General features: G+C 41.8%; 1 protein-coding gene across 1 annotated transcript in view; it reads right to left on the bottom strand.

Annotated features, from left to right (window-relative positions):
• Window positions 1-20,476, bottom strand: part of daam2 (dishevelled associated activator of morphogenesis 2) — a 102,281-nt gene extending 81,805 nt beyond the window's left edge. The window contains exon 1 of the mRNA XM_075448678.1: window positions 20,325-20,476. The gene's annotated coding sequence lies outside the window, so the exon portion shown is untranslated. The remainder of the gene's footprint in view (window positions 1-20,324) is intronic.
• Window positions 20,477-20,732: the final 256 nt, after the last annotated feature.

Here is a 20,732-nt window from a genome sequence, read left to right on the forward strand (position 1 = left end):
GTGTGCCAAGGACGTGACCGCAGATCACGGCTTGGCATTGGTGAACTTGCCCTGTCCTCACATGGTTATTCCTTCAAACACAAGTGAGGCTGTTGTTTTGTTTGCCCACAGTGAATGGCAAATGTCCCAACTGATATACCAGCTGCAGGGTATGTCGTGTGAGAGGTCGGGTGCTTTCTTTTCTGAAAATCTGTGTGCCATGAAATGACACGTAGCTGCAGATAACCTGCCAGTTACTTGTCAGTCAGCTGTGTGAAGCTTGCTAAGCTGCTGTCTAAACCCTCCTGAACCTAGAGACGATGTGGATTTACTGTGCATTTCATCCATTTAGTCAGAGAAGCAGCAAAAGGAGAACTTTACTCTTAGTGATAGGTTGGACAAGGGGTCGACATAATATTGGACAAGAAGAAGTGGGTCACCCAAGGTGGTCCCCCTCAAGGGATATAAAGCATGCCTTCTTCAGATATCTCATGTACAGGAGCAGTCAAACCTGTCAACATGTAACGATACGGCTGTGAGGAAGTCTGAAGTATCTAAAGGATGGGCTTTCCAGGGTTGTCACTGAGGAGAAGTGGCAACAATCGTCCATTCAAGCCAGCAGATGCCAGCGCTAACATGGCAAACGGTCATGTTTTACAACATGTTGTTCCGGAAATTATTATTTAGGGATTCTTTTAACCAGAGAGATCTCATTTAAGTTTGTTTTGTTTAAGGCTGGAATTCTTTGACAGCACTTTGCACACAACAATTTCGTTCACGCCCGCAGAGATAAATTGCCACAGAGAAAAATTGCCACAGAGAAAAATACCACTCTCAAAAGTATAAATACGAGGCCACGTTTTTACACAAGGTCTTATTATGTGTTTGCTATAAATCATGATAGTGGGGAGCACAGTACTACCCCATTTCTCAAAAGTATAAAAGTAACCTAATCACAACAAGTCAGTAAACCGTAAATCTAATCATAGTCACCATGTCCTCTTGGTGACATTCTTTCCTACTCTTTACACCCCCTGTATAAATTACTACTTTCTCTTTCAAGAATAAACTTCTGCTTTTACTTTTTTTTTCCTTCCAATCACAGATATGTGACAAGTAATCCGCTTTTAACTTCAACCCCAGGTTTATCTGTCAATTGTACTGAGCGCTTTTTCTGTGTTTTTCAAAAAGTACCAGGCATTTGAATGGCTCTTTTGTCTGGGAGGCAGACTGGGCAGGGTCGAAGGTCATTCAACTGCCTGCTCCCACAGTACCTCTTGTGTCTGCCTGGATGTGTGCCAGCTAAACACTGTCATGTTTGGACAATGGTTCAGCTTTCCGCTGACTGACTCATGACAGCTTCATCATGCATGTTAACCAATGATGTAATACCTTGATCATAAAACATGAGGGCCATCACTGTTAGACTTTGATTAATTGTGCAATGGTTTCATCTAATATTGCAGCCACAATAAAAAGGCTATACTAAGCTTTTGGGGTTTTTCCATTTCCATAATATATAGAGCTTTCCCACATAAAAAAGAAAGACTGCATCTGAACTTTCTGCAACGCCTTGAGGGCACCCCAAGGTTTTAAAACACCCGAAAAACAGAAACTGATCTGCCGCTTCACACTGTAACATTTCATTTACACAGTGGATTTGCTTTTGCTAAACCATAAGTATAGGATGCAAAACGTTTTGGTTTGGCTGTAAGAGCAAAAACAATGCATGTCCAGTATCTTAAGAAGTCAAGAGCCAAATTATTACTACTGTTTTGATGCCCCCCTCTGTAGAATCGCCAGCTAAATGTGGTGGAAGGGTATCTCCATGATCATGAGAGCTGTGTCAGGGGCGTTAGCCCCTGGTAGGGTCTCCCATTGGTCTCAGGGGAGGGGTCAGACAAACTGCTCACAAACCCCTGGCTGAGCACCTCCATGTTGGAGTTCTACCCAGTGAGCGAGAGGGTCGCCTCATTGCAGCTGTAAGTTGCAGGAGGGAAGGTTCTGACCGTTGTTTGTACGTATGCACCAGACCTTCGTGGACTCTCCATTGTTCTCCTGGGGAACTTCAATGCTCATGTTGGTAATGGTGGAGCGACCTGGAGAGGCGTGACTGGGAGCAACAGCACACCCTGATTTGAATTTGAGAGATGTCTTGTTTTTGGACTTCTGTGCTAGCCATTGATTGTCCACTACAAACACCATGTTGGAGCAGAAGGTGGTTCATAAGTGTACCTGGTACCAGGCTACCTTAGGCCAAAGCATGATGATCTACTTTGTAGTTGTGTCAGACCTGCGGCCGTATGTCTTGGACACTCAGGTGAAGAAGTGGTGAACTGATCACCATCCGGTGGTGAGTTGGATCCATACAAGGGGGGGCACTGCCAGACAGACCTGGTAAGTTCAAACGAGTAGTGAGGGTTAACTGCGAATGTCTGGCGGAGGCCCCTGTCCGCGAGGTCTTTAACTCGCACCTCTGGGAAAATGTTTCTCACATACCAGGGGAGGTTGGGGACATGGAATCTGGATGGACCATGTTCAGGACCTCCATTCCAAGAGTTGTGTCCTGAAGGTTGTTTTTGCCTGTGGTGGCAGTGACCGGAGGACCCGTTGGTGGACGCCAGCGGTGAGCAAAGCTGTCAAGCATGTCCTCCATTGAGGAGGCAGAGCCTGATGCCGCCCTTTGTAGTACAAAGTAAATTTAGTTTGCTGTTTTGTTAGCTTTCCCTGTCAGAGCACATGTGAAACTGGTAATAAGCATATAAAAGCATATTTGGGGAAATGGAAAGACCATTGCATGATAACACTATCCTTGTGCCATGTCGGATTCTTACTTTGACCATAAAAGACCTGCTTTGGTTCTAGGTCATGCACCATGTCTGGTGAGAAACTAGAGAACCAATCACTCTGTAGAAAAACTAACACAATTGGATTACAGTAGCAGTTTCTCATTCCAGTCAGGTGAAGTGTGTGTTTACACAAGTTTATTTAACAGCCACTTATAATGGCAATGTTGATTCCAATTTACAATGACAGGAGTCAAAACTGAAGTTCCAAAGCAACTTCCACTAGGAGAAGAATTATGTCCTTTTCTAACAATGAATCTTAAAGGTCTGACTTCCCAAATAAAATCATGTGCCTATAAATGAATATAACATTAGCTCTTTAAAATGAGATGATGCAAAATTTCACCATTAAAGAATTGAGAAATAAGACCTGCAAAGTACAAAGCATCCACAAGAAAACCACACTTTTGTTATAATGACTCACTTTTCATGGCTCCCTTTTGACCACAGGTGTGTGAGCTATAAAGGAAAGCACAGAGACTGACAGATTAGTGATGGGAAAAAAATACTGATGGTAAAACTGAAGGCCCATGCTCTTTTTCCAGATGCTTTCATACATGTTATTCTTATACCAGCAACACAGGGACCTCTCTCAATGGGGAGCCTTGTCCAGCTGTACAACTGACATTTTAACATAATATTCTTATCCTGGCATTCAAAGGAAAAGATTTAAAAAAAAAAAAATCTTTTTTCAAAATCGACCTTTATTGCTCACCAAAATCTGAACCAAAGACTCAAATCCACCTGAGCTTTTCCAGGTGCAACAATGACTCTTCTTAGACTCCATTCAAAGCAACATAAATCAAAGCTTTTACATCCCTCCAAAGGCTGAACATGGGTCCATGTATGGCGGAGAAAGTCTGGGAAGTGTGATGAAAATGTTTAGTTCCATTCTAAACAGTGGGTTTGCAGGGCTTGCTCCTCACTCTTTGTGACACCACACACGGTCATGACTGTCACAGTAACATCTGGGAGTCATCTGTCTGCTAACAGAGGCCCCCTCTGAACAGGTGCATGTCTGCATTTGTGGCCTTTGGCCCTTTTTCATGACCCTTCAGCTCTAGTTATTGGTGGGGAGCTCTTTGAACCCGGCTACACCAGCGAACACAGACAACAGTGCCTGAACAGCCAAGGTCACATTACCTTAAACTCAGGGCGCCAGTGATCAGGGCATATTTATAGAACACAATAACTATGCATTTGCATAATGCTGTCACAGCAAAAGCAACAACTGGCCAAACTTTTGAAGCAAAAAAAAAAAAAAAAAAAAAAAAAAAAAAAAAAAAGTTGTGCTCTCTCTGAAAAGATTTAATCACAAACCAGAGGAAGTGGATTGCCTAAAAATAGCCCACCAATTTTGCTTTCAAACCCTCTAGTCTGGAGTGACCATAATGGGTCCAACAACCCAACTAAAGCCACGGATTACTTTTGCTGAAAATAAATGCAAAATTAAACCTTTTTTTCTAAACGCCTTCCTGTGTCTTGTGTCACTGTGAGTGAGAGTCGGGTGTTGCGCTTTACTGCAGTGCATCTTATGAGCTCTCCAGGGATGTCAAAATAAAAACAAACACTTCCTGTTTATCTCCACAGTTAGTCAGTACAGTTTGTTCTGATCTGCTGCTCATTCCAGCACAAATACAGTAGTTATTACTTCTTAATGTACAAAAAAAAAAAGTAAATGCCATTTCTAATCTCCACATTTCAGTATGAAAACAAACAGTATCAATGAAAACAAAATCTGCGGTGACTGATGAGGTAAAAAAAAAAAAAAGGAAAGGATTTCCTCTATAACCATATAGACGACCAAATACCAGTCGACCTTTGACTCAACAGTATCACTCAAAGACATGTGCCTCATGTTTTGTCCAGCCACACAATGACTTTGAGTGTCCAGCTGCCTCTAACTGGGAAGGGTCAGACATGAAGTCACACTGATTTACTATTCTACTCCATGAGGTGGCAACATCCTGCTCCCCAGCTGAGAAGGAACTCCCTTAAAGTTATCTTGGAGGGCATTGTCAAGTGTATTGAATTGGTGTCCTCTGAGTCAACACATCCTTCAGTAGTTGAGAGGGACTTATGGAGACAAAAGGGGTCCTCAAGATTGTAAGTTTCAGGGCTGGGGCAGAACTATCCCAGTGTTTTAGCTGATAAGCAACCCCCAACCCTGTCTGCAGGAAGCCATCGGGCTTTTATGTAAACAATTATAGTGAGCAGAGATTACATTCAAGCTAAATTGATAAAACGCAAATTAATTAGTCACTTCATTCTTTTCCATTTGTGTCACAGAAAGACTTTGTGGTTGTTCACACCCCCTGCAGCTATTGAGCAATGCCAATTAAAGCTATGACAAACCTCATTTCCAGAAAAGTAGTAAAGTTTTCTGAAATGCAATACAATATTTCATTTGTTTGAACCTTCAGTTAACTGACACAAGTCCAAAGAAATGATTTAGTGTTGTTCACTGAACAAGGTCATTGCATTCAGAAAATATAAACAGTTGTGGTCCATCAGCTTCCTTTTAATGACACTTTTTAAATGGTTTGAAAACTGTGGATAATCATTTTTGCACTTTTTCCAGAGGTGAATGCGTCCATTATTGCTGAATACTGGATTTCAACTGCTCAACAGTCTCTGGTTGTTGTTGTCCGATTCTCCTCTTCACCATGGTCCGTACATTTTTAATAAGAGACAAATGTGGACCGCAGGCAGGCCAGTCAAGCACAGAAACTCTGTATCTATGAGGCCATCCTGTTAGAAGTCGTTCAGAATGAGGTCTGACATTGTTGAAATAACCACGGGCCTCAATTTTGGAAGGGGCATAGTAGCATATGCCCCTTCCAAAATTTGAAGATACACCTTTGCATCGACGGTACCTTCACACACATGACGTCATCCATTCTATAGACACTGATGCACCCCATAACATCACAGACGCTGGCTTTTGCACTTGCCTTTGATAACAGCCTGGATGGCCTCTCTTATATTTGGCATGAACCAGATGTCAGGTTATCTTATTGGTCATAGTTTTGGTCATTTTCTCCAGATGTAATAAGAATGAGAAGCTTAGGGCTGTGTAAGTATGTTTTTGTGCCCTTGAATGACCTACTGTGAGTGCAGGGGTGTTCATTCAGTATGGCTCTTCTTACTGTTGTATGTGTAGGAGAGGCAATGTAAATATATATACTACCACCCGATGCTGTGTAAAGTGTTGTTAGAGAGCAGAGGTGGAGGAGGGTGTTGCTCTGGGGTCCTTTGTGCAACGATTACCCAACCAGAGGGATAAATGATGGTGTTGATTAAAGCCGGCTGAGGCCAGAGCAGACTCCTGTAGCGGCAGACCAGCGGCACGTGCCCCTGAAATCCATCTGGCTTCTTAATGGCACACGCTGACAGGCCAGTAGACCTTCTAAATGTTTGTCCATTTTCTGCTGCTAAAACTGTACAAGAAACACACGACCAAACACCAACAATGCTTTTCAAATCAATCTAACAACCATGACTCACTCTCAGGAATTAAGGCTTGCTGAGGCAAATTAAGTGAGAGTGAAATCCAAAAAGATCTGGTATGACACTTACAACACCTACACAAGCTTGGATTGCTTTTCACCAACTTAATAGATATACATTCAGGTGAAAGTGTACCATTCATTTCAATTGTAGCAGATTGTCAGTGCAACAGGGGCATCATTAAAGGAGACTTCGGTAAAAATATTTTTCTGGTACAGGCAAATGCTGCATTTGATGGTAACGTCACCACAGATTTCAAGCTCCCACTAGAAAGGAAGGAAAAGAAAAAAAAATCAAATCAAATAAAGTTGCCTGCTAAGTTATGAGCTTTCAACCCAGGCTTCAAAATTTTACTAATTCAAGCAGCAAACACTGGCAAACGCAAAACAATTTAACTTTCCCTATTTTTAACTCATCATTTTTTCCCCCTTAAGAAGGTAAGTGTTGATAACCATTTATTGTTGACACCAAAGCAATATAGAAAACCCAGAAGCAACCACACATTTCTGATACTTTGTGCATTGAACTCTTGACAGAGCACAATCACCGTGGCTCTTGCCTTGGAGGAGGAATCCAAAATTTGCACCCACAGCTACATTTTATAATCCTATCCCACTACACCCCATGTTAATAATTAAGAAATAAAAGACAGACAAAAGACAAGCCCTCATGTCTAGATATTAGGAAGAAATTTCTGAATTGTGGCAACAGTGGCAAGGACAAAAGGCTTCTGAAGATATATTCCTGCCAGATCATTAAACGTTCCCTAAAACAAGAATGAATCAGAAACTGCACTGCCAGGACTAAAAACAGTCAATCTAGTGGAAACTGTGCCGTCTTTTAGTGCTGCAAACTGTTTTGTAATGTCTGGGTAATTTAAAAGTCTTAAAATAAATTCAATCTGCTCCTCCATTTAGACTTCTTTTTGAATCTCATGTCTCAACAGTACATTTGGAAACACATTCCATCACAGCCTCTTGGGCATTTCAGTACAGGTTCTGTTTTCAGTTTGAATCCAGACTAAATTAACTTCTTTGAATATGCTTTCAACCAGCCATTTTTTTTTTTTTTTTTGAAAAGCTGGAAGGCCTTGTGCTTTAATTCTTCACAAAATTCCTTTCACCACTCATAATGTGGACATCCTTGTGCAAAACCACAGATGACTTCAAAGAACAACTTCCCCAAAATGTGAAACTTGCACTTATTTGCACAAAAACTGCATACTGTCCCTCTCTACATTTGAAACTTTTCTCCTCACCTTCAGTTGAAGGAGTGAGAATACCTATAAAATCTGTTACCTGCAGACAGGATAAAACCACACCTGGTATGAACTAGTTCTGGCATATTGTCGACATTAAAAAGTACCAAAGTTTTAGCTCTGTAATCAATATTGTAACTCCCACTGAACTCAGTGAGAATTGTATCCTTAGGGATATTCTAACTCCAGTCAAGTGTAGCATCCAAGCGCACTGAAGTCAAAACTCCAGGCATCACTCACTGTATAGAGTGCTTATTAAATGTGCTGCAGATGTTTCCTTACACATTCTCCAAAAGGAATAGTGTTGCAGAAATATGAGTGCAGGTTACAAGCAAAGAAAAGTAGTAACACAATGAGCAGTTGTCTCATTCAGCAACCTCAACAGGATGAAAACCTTGACCCCAATAGTACAAATCTGAGTTAATCACATCTGCCCTGGCGACGTACAATCAACACACATTGTTCTGATTACACGCTGTTTAAGTGAAATGGTCATGTTGGACCTCAAACTGTTGTCCCAGTGCACGCTGCAACAAAAAAATGTGGGTCAGCATCCCCCCCCCCCCCCCCCCCCCCCCGCCCCCCGCCGCCACTCTTCCTCTCCCTGCATCTTAGTTTCCTTCAGTGAACAATGAGTCTGACTTTTCTTTTTTCCTCCCAAGACAGCGAGACTGCAGCAGGAACAGAAATTATAAGACCACAACAGCGCCTACAGTGCACACAATACGCCACTGAGATGCGATACAAGAACTCGGTGACTTTTTAACACGCTCCAAACAGATATATCAAAAATCATGAGCATTGATTGTCAACAGGGGATGATGAAGCAATGAAGGGACTTGGGGGCAACTTCAAGCTCTTCACCTGTCAACACCTCCCAAATCTGAGAGACACATCTCTGGTGTCTGGTCAACCCTTTAATGCCGAAAAAGGAGATGCGACTGCAACTGTTCATCTGAAGTCAAACACTACATCTAAAAATACACTTCAATGAAATTGTTCTGCTTTTTATTCTTTATGTCAGGGAAAAAGATGAGAGGATAAGTCTGGGAGATGTACTGCACAGAACTGGTCAGTAGCCAAGGGAGATTTACGATAGGTGTCTGTTTTAATACTTTGTCAACAATGTTCTAAGCAAGTTTGTGTGTGCAAACGTACTCAACACACAAGCGCAATCACAGCAAGGCTTCTTCCCTCCATTCTGTCTAAGGCCAGATCCCAGACCATGGGTTATACCTTTCCTCTTCCATCCCTTGGATGGAATGTGAGAAAAGAAGTCACGATAGGTAGGGTGTGTGTTAATGTGCGTCTTCACGCGCACGTTTAGCACATAAACTTAAAAAAAAAGAAATCAGCCCTGGTTGATCAGATTTCTTGACATTCTTCAGCCTTTCTGTTGCATTCGTGCTCCACCCCCTCAAACATATTTATTTCCTTACTACTTTCTACAACCTAGACCTAAAACATTTTGATAATATCTGAAAAGAAAAAAGAAAGTGGAAAATAGAGGGAATAGTACAAACTTGGCCTTTTCTTGCAAATGTGGTTCCTGCTCCCTACTGAGGATAACAGCAGCACCATCCAATGGGTGAGAGATAAGGAATGTGTAAGATTTCCTGCCTCGCTGCCCTGCGTTCCCCAAACATCGACCGGTTTATGTTCTGCGGCCTGTCGCCAAGGCAACCTGGCAGCAAACCGGGTTGCTGCACTGGGGCGGCAGTGATTCAAGGAAGAGAAAGAGAGACGGAGAAGGAGCTGAGGTAGATTCAGAGACAGCCCTGGCACAATTCCCAAAAATGTAATTTTTCAAAGCAAATTGTCTTCATAATATGACAAATTAATACCTTTATTTTTTCCTCCTTGAAATTTGGAGCCATTGTGGTGAATATCATACTTTCCCTACATCACAGACTGCCATCAATCACGGCTGTAAGTCATTGGTGGCTTACCGATAAAATTCTCTTTCCAGGAGGTCCAAAAGCAAAACAAGCTCCTCTCTCACGTATATTGGAAAAACTCATTTAATTCTCATCAGTCAATTACATTCGAGTCATTTTTCAGCAATATTTCATCAAGGCCCATTTATGGTGATTTACAATGCTTAACTTCTACCTGTATTCTTTCTTTCCAACTTTTGGCATTAAATAGCTACTTATCTTTCAGTAAAATCAACCAAAAAAGAAAAAAAAGAGAAAGAGAAATAAATAAAATCCCATCCATATTTTTAATCTCTTTACCATTGTAATAACCCTGATCACCCTGGCTGCTAATCGCACATCTAAAGGATTTTGTTTGTCAGCAAAGCATGGTGGGTGGGGGTTGGGTAATGAGTGGACAGGAATGTACACATGGACGGATACAGCAGCATTTACGGCATGTCTGAACTAAGTGGTTTGTCTGCCTGGTACTTTTAATCCACCCCCCACTGCTACCATCAGTGCCAGTGGATGTGGTCAAAGGAAGTCTCGAAGCAACACTGACACTGCGCTGACCTCTCACCTTAATCCCTCACCTTCAGTCCAACGGTCACTATATCTTTCAGTCACAAATAATCCCTGCAGCTCCTTGACAATTCCATTTCAGTGGAGGTGAAAATGACAGTCTGAACTGAGATGGAGGCAGACTGGACATTAAGTAGCCATTTAATAGATGGCTCACTACCTGAAGAAAAATACAGGTTATGATACTTTGTAAAAGTGGCCCATCAAGTGAAGCTATTGGAAAAGATATCAACCTCCCACAGCTTTAATAGAGGCCAATGAATGAGCCTGAATGAGCCAGACTGTTTGGCACACAGAGCACTGGCTTATGGGTTATCTCACCATCGCTTCACTGCTCACAGGATGAACCTTTCAACACACATGTGCACGCAGACACCCGTTATTCAGAGCTTTTCAGCCGGCAGGTCTACATTTCTCTCACATAAAACACATTTGTCTGAAAATTGTCTTTTAAAAGAAAGAGACCCACCTTATCCTCTAAATGTACACCCAAAATGCATACAAAAACATTTAGTACTGACTTACACACAATGGTAAAAGGACACACTCTAAAGGACTGTGAAGATGTGGAAAGAAGTTGCTTCGTAGTGTTTGGCAGTCAGTGACGATGCTTAAAATCAATAGAAGCTGAGCCCAGCTCCTTCAGTTGACTAAACCTTATAAATCAAGGGCACGGAGATAGTGGCATGACCCAAAATAACCTCCTCTCCACAGCTGCCAGGACATGATGGGGTCATTTGAGTTTCTCCTACCGGCTCCTGTCATTTGTTTACCCCCACACTTCCTGAATGCTGATGGTTTATACAAGTGGTTGGAGAGGAGAAACAGCACACTGCTCGGAGAAGTTGCTGCGTGATGCAAAGGAGGAGGAGGAGGAGGAGGGAACAGGGGCAGTATCTTAGCAACCAAGAGAACAGTACAAGGGAATCACATGATGTCCACATGTGACATCTACCACAGGGGAATGATGGAGTGTATATCAGACGAGGAGGACATCTGTTATAGCAGGCTTCCTCTCCATCTGCAGAAATATAAAAAGGAAAAAGGAGCCAAAATCTACACAAGTACCTGTGTTTTTCATCAGTATTTCTCAGGAAGTAGAGATGAGAAGAGGATGCTCGTGTCAGCTATGGTGCACACATGGAAAACACCAAAGCAGAGGTTGAGAGGGAAAGTTGGGGGTTAACATTACAGGTGAATGTACGAATTACATAAGTAGAGGGGAAAAGCGATGCACTGCTAGTGCTTGCTGATGATGGAGAACACCCACATGACCTTAAATCTGGAAAAAGGTTTATAACATGGCAAAAATAAACGCCTTGCCTTTCAACAGTCCATTTGAAGTGAACTGCCAGTGCAAACCTGCCGGAGATCAATCTGCTCTCCAGGGGGATAAAAGCAAAAGGCCCCACTTCCAGAGACAGGACCTCATTCATTCCACTCCTGAATGCTTTACTAACTGCCAACCATGCGGTTTGTCATTTGGTAAAAAGGGGCTTTTGAAAAGACCTTACCGAGGGATGAAGGATATGGCTCAGGTCCACTGTTCGAATTTTGTTTGTCTGCTTAGTTACTCCATTGCAAAAAGATAGAACCGCTCCTGGATCCTTAACTGCTTTGGCTCTTCCATCTCAAAGCTCAAACACAATACGATGGCAGTTAGATCAGATGATGCATTAGGACCTGGGAGAAAGCCCGAAGCACACAGTAAAAGTGCCTGTCACAGATTCCCATTTTACTTAAGAGCTTTGAAGTACATCACAAAGTCATTACACGATTGGAAAGAAATGCATGAGAAAATATAGAAGCCAAATTTAGTCATTTATAACTCGAGCATGAATTACTATGGTGTTGATCTTTTAAAATGTTTTAGCCTGAGATCTCTGGTGAGGTTTCCATCTGCTAATGCATATACAAACCTATTTTTTCTTCAACTGGTCATTCAATTTATGTTGTTTTTGCTAGTTTCAAATACCTACATATGCAGGTAGGATACGAATACTATAGTGGATTAGAGAGAAAACAATAGGTCACATTCTTGTCAAATTCAGATATTCCAGCCTTAGATCACTTCAGCATAATCCATTGGTCACACCAGTGAAGTGAATTAGGGTTTCTTAAATTGAATTGAGGATTGAGCAGGGAGGCTTGGCTATCTGTCAGCATGTCTTATCTTCAGTAAACTGTACAACTTATTTATCTGTTGGGCCCATTCACACAAAACACACACAAGCAAGTGATTGTGGAGTAGGGACTGGTGACACAAAACCTGTATTTCAGGGGAATCCCACACAGATGTGAAAATAAAACCAGTACCAGCATCCAAATGTGGAAATGGAATTAACTCATTGCCAACAGCAACTAAATGCATTAAAGTCAACTGAACTTTACAATCTAAATTTAGAAAGACACAAACTTCCTTCATTGAGGCCTCAGCCAAATGACAAGTCTGATTAACAAAACTGCTTTTTTAAGATAAAAAACTTTACATACCAAGGCCAAAATCCAGCTCTGGAGCCAGAGCATACTCTGCACGGGTAGCCAAAGTAAACCAGCCACAGCCTGGCCTCTTCTCAAAACTGTAGCAAATCAAGACCCACGTCTCAATCTCAGTCCCCCATCTGAGGTGATTTATTGGTGGGGAGTTCTTTTTGCCAGTCTTCTTTATGAATGTGGTGAAAAGCCTTAATGTCTTATGCTATAACTAAAAGATAAACAGTGCTGTCGAGCCTGTGAATTAGAAGAGGGGATGGGTCATACACATATCATAGATTGGTTTTATGAGTCAAAAGGCACAGCAAATGAATTCTTGTTACCACTTGTTGCTGAGACAAGGAGGGCCCCAGAGCAGTGGTGGGGCTCGGTGTCTCAGAGTGTAGAGGACCCCAAGGGAAAAGCCGGCCAAGAGAGCGGAGGACTCTCACGGACAGTGGAGAAATTTTCCCACAATCAAACACAAACAGAGCTGCACGGGGCAGCGAAAAAAGGACCCTCGTCCACCAAGGAGATGGAGGGAGGGAGGGGAAGGGGAGAAGATCTGATAGTTACAATAACACAAATCAAAGAACATGCCAGGCCATATCTCTTGTTAGGAGGCCCTAATCTACAGGAAAAGTCAGGACTCAACACTCTTCTGAGAATATTTAACCAGTGAGTAACCTTAAGTAAGTTGTAGAAGCCTAGAGGGCTGCGTGGGCCTCCACTTGAAGATTTGGCCGAATCCACACAGATCACTGGTAAATGACCTCATTAAGGTAATCTGTTTTGAGAAAAATCCAGTGCTACAACTACCATCTGCTGCGCATTAAATAGGGTGTCAGGCCACTGAGGACATCTGGATTGTTAAGGCTGAGGAGTTTAGGCTAATTCAGGGAGGATTTGATCCTGGGGATCAACAATGCAAGATAAAAGCTCAAGGACTGAGAATCCAGACCAGTAGGAGGTGGAGAAAAATGGACTTGGGCACCATCATCGGCTGGTTTGTTGACTTCAGTTTCAAAACCTCAGGTTTGATATTTCAGCTGTTGTCACATTGAATTTTGATACCAAATATGATGAGCAAAAGGAGGATCTAACTAAGAACACTGAGCACTACTGTGTCTATTTTCTACTCGACTTCACATGAGTCACTTTTTAGAAAAAAAATAAGTTTGAATGAATTTGAAATAAATGTGAATCCATTTGTGAAATGTATTCAAATGTAAACTGCAACGAGCTGTAACTGTCACATAAACATCTGCGGTTCTCCATCTGTGGTCAGAGCAGATGTCCTATCCTTTTGTCTCATTTTAGTGTTTTCACATGCGATGTATGATGACACTGTGACACCAGTTCCTTCATGAGCTCTTGAAACAAGACCAATGGGATTCACCTCTTGTCTACTAATCTTGCGATCTTGTTGATGATTGGATTTTTACAAGCGTCTGGCAAAGGGCCTCCTCTCTCTGACAGTGCCAAAAAGCAGGCACTCAGACGACCCCGAGTCATTTATATGTGATGCCTCCCTTGCTTTACTTGGGTGGCAAGTGTCTACAGCTTTTTGATTGCTGTAGAGTTAGACGGCCATTTGGTACAAAGTCTATAAATTGACTTATCTTTGTTAGTTACTATACCATTTACAGGGCAAAATCCAAAATACTTCCAATGACATCGTCTTAGGAAGGCTTTGATCAGTAGTTTCTTCTATTTTCATCACAACGTTGCAAACATGACATAAGCTTATTTTACGGAGAGGCTATCAGTGCATGAATTAGGTCAAGCTGGCAGTAGAGTACCACAAGGCAAACCACTTCTTATAGCCTGATGCAACTGTCCATGTGGTCTATTGTCAGAAGCACTTAGAGACTGTAATTATTTTTCAGATGTTTGAACTTCAAAGAAAAAGTGACAGTTTCTTATAAGCTTCTGTACAACTATGGCTCTTTATTGTGAAGAGTGTAGTTGTCCACTGCTGGTTGTTTGCAAGAATGCAGACTTAAAGCACTGTGAACTTTTCTTTTTTTTTTTTTTTAGGAAGTTCGGCATTTTCTATACATTTAAGCCAAATGCCTTATTGTCAGTTTGGCAATGGAGAATAGGTTAAACAGGCTAAATGTGCAAACTTTGTCATCAGGCAAAAAAAAGCTGCAGAGTAAGATGCTGAATGCAATTAGCTACACTTCCCCTCCATGTGAGGATAATTAAATCTCAAGCTTATAATGTGAAGCTCTTTGAACAAAATCTATTTCCTAGAAGGCCAAGCGAACAGTTAGATGAGGTTACAGGTCAAAGATCACCCATTACAACATGTGTGATGAGTCAAGTCTCAACAAAAACGTAGGTTTGATCTGCCATTCAAAGAGCTGCATCTCTTATGGTTATAATTAGCTTTTACAAGTTTATTCAATAAGGACAGAAACGCAAAACCTCGAAAGTTCACAACCTTAAATCCTTTGTGGACGCACTTAGAAGACACCAAAGCAAAAACCTACTGCAGCGTTCTCACTAATAACATCCATCATGTAGCTCCTCAGTTACGACCAAAGCCAAATTCACCATTCATTTGTGATCGATGTCTTTCCACAAAAAAATCTTAAAGGTTACATCTTAAGAAAATGTGGAAGGAAAGCCTCCTTTTGTGTGGGTCGGCAAAAGTTTTCAAACTTCCTTTTATAGAAGTAGCCCCCAGAGCTGGATATCATGGCCATTATAAATAAGACATTGGAATGCAGAGGGGGGAAAAAATAAACATCCAAGCTGCTCTGTTATCTACACGCAGCTGTGCAGTTTAGAGTCCAGTCCTTGTAGATGATGTCACACTGGCATTGTGTTACTGCTGGAGTACTGCTTCTACAATCTTGTATTGATACTAATTAATTCAAGAGAAGGGAAGCAAAATGAGACTTTAAATTAATATGACCTTTTCTGAAATACATCTACAATGCAAAAACTGCAATAAATGCCAATAATGTGATATCAGCTGCTCCCATGTGAATACAGGCACTGCTATGAAAGAACTTCTACTATAGCTATACACTGACCACAAGATCCAAACAGTAAATCTAAGGAACTTAAATACAGTAAAGGCATTTAAATGAGAATGCATCAAGCCCCAAGGAAAGCAGTGGAGCAATATCTCCAGGCGCCACTTTTCACCATAATTTCAGAGGCAAAGTGAATTTAAGATGTAAAGGTGAGGAGAAACCTGCAGCCAAGAGAATAAGGTAGGGCTGACGCATTGGAGGTTTGATAAACGATTCCATATGTGCTCCAGATCCCAAGTGAAAGAGCTGCTTTGTGCTCAGTGATGTAGCACGCGTACAGGTCCCAAATGGACTCCCCTCTCCTTCTTCCCCTTCCATCTACTTACAAAACCTATCTGGCCTTTTCTTGGTAGCTCAGGGTAATATTAGCCAAGGGGCAAGAGCAAGGGGTTTGGATGCCCGAGTCTCAACCACCTTCCTGCAGCCTATTTTGACGGGAGCTAATTGCCTGTGACGACATGGAGACAGTGGAATGAAACAACCCCTGCATTGAGTTGGATGTCTGAAGGATGAAGGAGGCCAAAGGGTAAAGGCAACTGACCACAGTGTGAGAGAAGGCTGTCATGAACCGAAGAAATATTAGGACATTTCAACCTCTATTACCCCCTGGGCTAAATGACTCCCACTCAGGGGTAAATAATTGTCAAAGACATAAAAGAGGCAATCTTACATGAGCACCTGCTCCCTGCACATTTAGCCCTGATATGACCGACAATATAATCATGAAGCTATATTGTGGCCATAAACTCCCCTCCAGGAAGCAGAACATTGCATGGAGAGATCAACACTTAAACTGCCTTTAATTTATACCAGTCATATTCATATTAGCTGGAAATACGTTCATCTAATCGGGTATTCAGGACAGCAAGCTACTGTTTCCAAAAACAACAAAAGCCACACTGAGCAGAACTTTGTTCTTTGTTCTGAGGATAATTTAAGATATCTCTTCTACATTTCATAGGAAAAGATTTTAATTAACAACGTTATTGTGCAACATCTCATTTTCGGATTTTGAAGCTTGTGGGTGTATGTGGTGAGAATGGGAGTAAAGGGACAAACTAAGGAGGAGGATGAAAGGTATGAGGCAGAAAAATGTGTCCTGCACTGATTTGTTTCATATATCTCTCTAAACAAGGAGGTTTCTTCCTTAACAAAAGAGATATGACACATGGACCCAAGCTGCTTCTCTCTACAGCAAAAAGATTCACACAGAGTTTTGTAACCGCATACACAAACCAACATCGTTTGACCGGGACACGACAACATTGCAAAGAACAGAAAGAGAAAGTAAATCACTGATATGAGATATGACTCCATGTACATTAAGATCCTATCACAGCACTTCGCAGATGGATAAATCCAAGGCTGATCTGGTGCCAAAAGGTCTTTGGCACACCAGGAGCATTCCTGTTATGCTGGAGTTCCTCACAGCAGAGAACAGCTCGACTACTGTACGGACGAAACTGACCTGAGCCTGATGCAGCCACCCAGCACCACACCGTTGACCCGCTTAAGATTGTGATTAGATAGATATAAGTTGAAAATTTAAGAAAATGTACTTCCATTTATTCTTAAATTTCACATGAAATTAAACGTTTAAACTGATGAATCTGAATGGAATTGTATCCCATTCTGTCCCTCATTTTATATTTTAGTCACACAGCTCTACAGTCCAAAGTGAAGCCTCGGAGATTTGGGAATTTCTGTGCTTTTTTATCTTGCTTGACAGCTATTTTAACCTGTGTACATCCTGAAACCCACTTAACTTCAAAAGGTATTCAGTTACTCACAAATGAAGACACAAGAAAATAGGTGAAGGGATGGGGCTGGGGACTCTGAACCACTTTTGACTGAAGACTTGGAGGACAGAAAGAGGGAAGCGCAACAGTCGCAGCACTTTGTCTGGTCGGGGATTATGCCCTCACAGCTAATTACTCCCAGACTTCTTAGGTCTGCACCAGATACAGAAAGCCGGCATGCTGCCTGCCTATCCACTACACAAAGAGTGGGCTGGAGAATAGACTGGCGCAAAGCCTTATGTGTGCAGTGTGTGTGTGATGAGTGAGGAGTAAAACAGAAGAAGAGGCCGGCCAGCTGCTGGCAACTTTTAGGACACAAGTTTTATGAGGCGAGACGAGGCCAGAGCCACTGCCTTGCTCGTTGATGAACTGTGAGGCTTCACATGGGGTTGTCAGTGCTTTCGAAATGAAGTGATGATTGGCTTTTGTTTCATTGCCGATTCATTAAAAGTTATGTTTGGACCATTTACAATGTTCTGTACATCTAAATCGAGACTTAATCTGTCGAATCATACAGCAAATTAGTTAATATGCTGCAGATGTGCACCTCCAATGAAAGCCATCACAGAATATTTAAAACAGTGGAGTATCATACCATCCTTTGTCCAACTACATGGCCCAAAAAGCAGAATTAACTGCAAACCAAAACATCTTGTGCTGTCAGAGAAGAGTGAACCTCACAGAGAACAATGGTCCCGTCTTTCCCCTGCTGGCCACCCTTCCCTGTGGCAGACCAGGTACAACTCAAGCTCATGTGGGGCTGCACATAGCTGAGCAAGACACCCACTCGTCCCTCCACCCACAGAAACAAACACACACAACCAGAAGTCGTACACTCTCTGCTCAGTCAGCAGGGCCACAGCCAAAAGCAGAACACCTCAGCCCAGAGGCTTTGTTACTCTTGGATGCAAGAAGTATTTTTCTTCCCCTCACTCCCCTCTGAAAACACACAGGTAGCTGGATATGAATGGTAATCTTTTGGCAAAAACACTGGACCTAAAAATACTACAGGCAAAATGCTTGAGAAGCTGCTCCTGTCCGAATTGAGAGTAAACATACCAATATTCCTGTTTTGTATGTGAAATTGAACACGCAGCTAAACCTGGAGAACAGCTTAAAGCGTATTAAAAGCTCAGTGGATTGCAGATCTACAGCTGGCTATAGAGCAGGGCTTTTCAATAAATCCATCCATCACTGGCATCCATTAACACAAGTCACTGGAGTTCAGTGGACAGCCTATTGATGCCTGTAATGTATGTGCATTACACACCGTTAAAAATTACTTTGGTAGCCTTGCATGGACAAATCCTGCAAGCTACTTACTTACCCTTTGGGTTAGCATGATTAAAATGTAATTTCTATGTCATAATCCATTTCAATCCATTCATCCATAATACTCTTTGATTCTTTCTTTACAAATTTTTATTCTTTCTCAGAGCCATGGCCAAACAGTTGAGGATAACTGTGGATTTACTTGACGATCCAGAAGCAGCACAGTCCTGATCTGGTAGAGGGGAATGTAGCAAATGTTAAGAACTCCTCAGGCCAAGCTGTGTGGGTGAGGAGGAGGGGATCATTTTGTGCTTAGCATGCTGCTGTGCTTGTAAAGCCTCAACAACTGGCCAAGAGGACCCAGTGCTGCATCACTGCCAGATGTTCAGTCAGATTAAACAGCTCTTGATGCCTTCCCATCCTATAAACTGACAAGCAGCACAAGCTTTACGGGGTGAGGATGCCCTCGAGGGGCCAAGTGTTTGGCTTAAAACTCCTGCTTTAAAAAAAAACAAAAAAAATAACTTTTTATTGTTTTTAAATCAAAACTCTAAGTTCTACCATTTAATATATATAAAAAAAAAAAACATCCACAATCATTTGTGATACTCAATCGTGTTGTGAGGAGACACCTGCTTTCTTTAACAGGAAGAAATATTTTGATGTGCTGGGTAAAACAGAACCTGAAAAGCTCCTGTAGCCAAATTGAAGTCATGGAAATGGGAACTGCGGCTCACGGCAAAAAGTAACTACTTATTCATTAAGTCTAGGTCTGAGATTATCCCGCAAACGAGAGTATAGTATAACTAAACTACATTAATTGCAATCAATTTTAATATAGCCTTAATTTTGCTTTATGTCAAGGAACCTTCTTTGAATTAAAATCTATTGAAGAAAAAAAAAAATCAAAAGGAAATAGTTCTTACAGACAAAAAAAAAAATCATGAAAAAAATAAAATCTTGTTATGAAAAAAAACGTTTCTTGCGGTTTCGGTGAAGCGGCACTGGGATGACACAGCAGCTGAGGTGGCGCAGCGCCCTCTATGGACACTTACCGGGACTAACGTGTCTATTCAGCCCAGTGAACGTACAAACGGATAATATCGAAGTCAAATGCATTGAGCAGCATGCGAAGGCTACTTTCTGTCAATCATTTCATCACATCTGTTCATTAATAATAATAAAAAAAGATATATATAGGCTACTGTTCGAGGATTTATTGAGTGCAGGAAGACTGTCATGCGCAAAAGTGCTTATAAATTAACCAATATGCCCCTAATGGCGGCCTATAACGTGTTATTGCCTAACTGATGGGAAACGGTGGGTTAGTGAGCAATAAATTATTTGCATTCTCTAATATTTAATGCATACAGCGTTCTCGAAAGCTCCAAAGCCAGTGTTGTATCTTAATTGGAATCTTCAGTACCAAAGCAGCCATTTCATTTTCACTTTCAACATTGCCAGTTGATGCTTCAATTTTCTTATAAAAAGCCAAATCAAAACGGCCGGGTTCTCATATCTGCGAGTCAAACATTTCCTACCCGATGGCACAGTGTGCGTCCGCGGCGATCTGAGGGGAGAGCCATCCCAGAACACCGTTCACCTCGCATCCATACGCAGAGAAATTTTAAACTTACCTAACAGAGTCTTTGCGTAGAAACAGTTGCTGCTCGATTATAATAATCCCTTGCTGCTGTCAACACGCAAATGTGGCCAAAAATGAGTCTGAGCTCGGGGTGAGAGCAGAGAGCCGATCCCCTGTGTTGCCCGTACGAGGGTGCTCATTCAGCTGAGTGATAGTGGCGAGTGAAGGGACTGACAAGTCGGTCAAAACAGCACCACGCCTCCATTCTTAAAGCCGCCGCGCTCTTGAATGCCTGTCAAAATCATAACCTACAAAACTACAGACAAAGATTTATTTTAAATAATTCTAAACCATCATTTTTTACATGTCATTTGCTGCCAGTAAATAACCAAAGAGGCAACCTAGTGATGCACAGGCATAAAGATGACATGTTTGCAGTCACAGCTGCAGAAATGTTGTT

This window comes from Odontesthes bonariensis, chromosome 17 (assembly GCF_027942865.1).
Source record: "Odontesthes bonariensis isolate fOdoBon6 chromosome 17, fOdoBon6.hap1, whole genome shotgun sequence".
NCBI lineage: Eukaryota > Metazoa > Chordata > Actinopteri > Atheriniformes > Atherinopsidae > Odontesthes > Odontesthes bonariensis.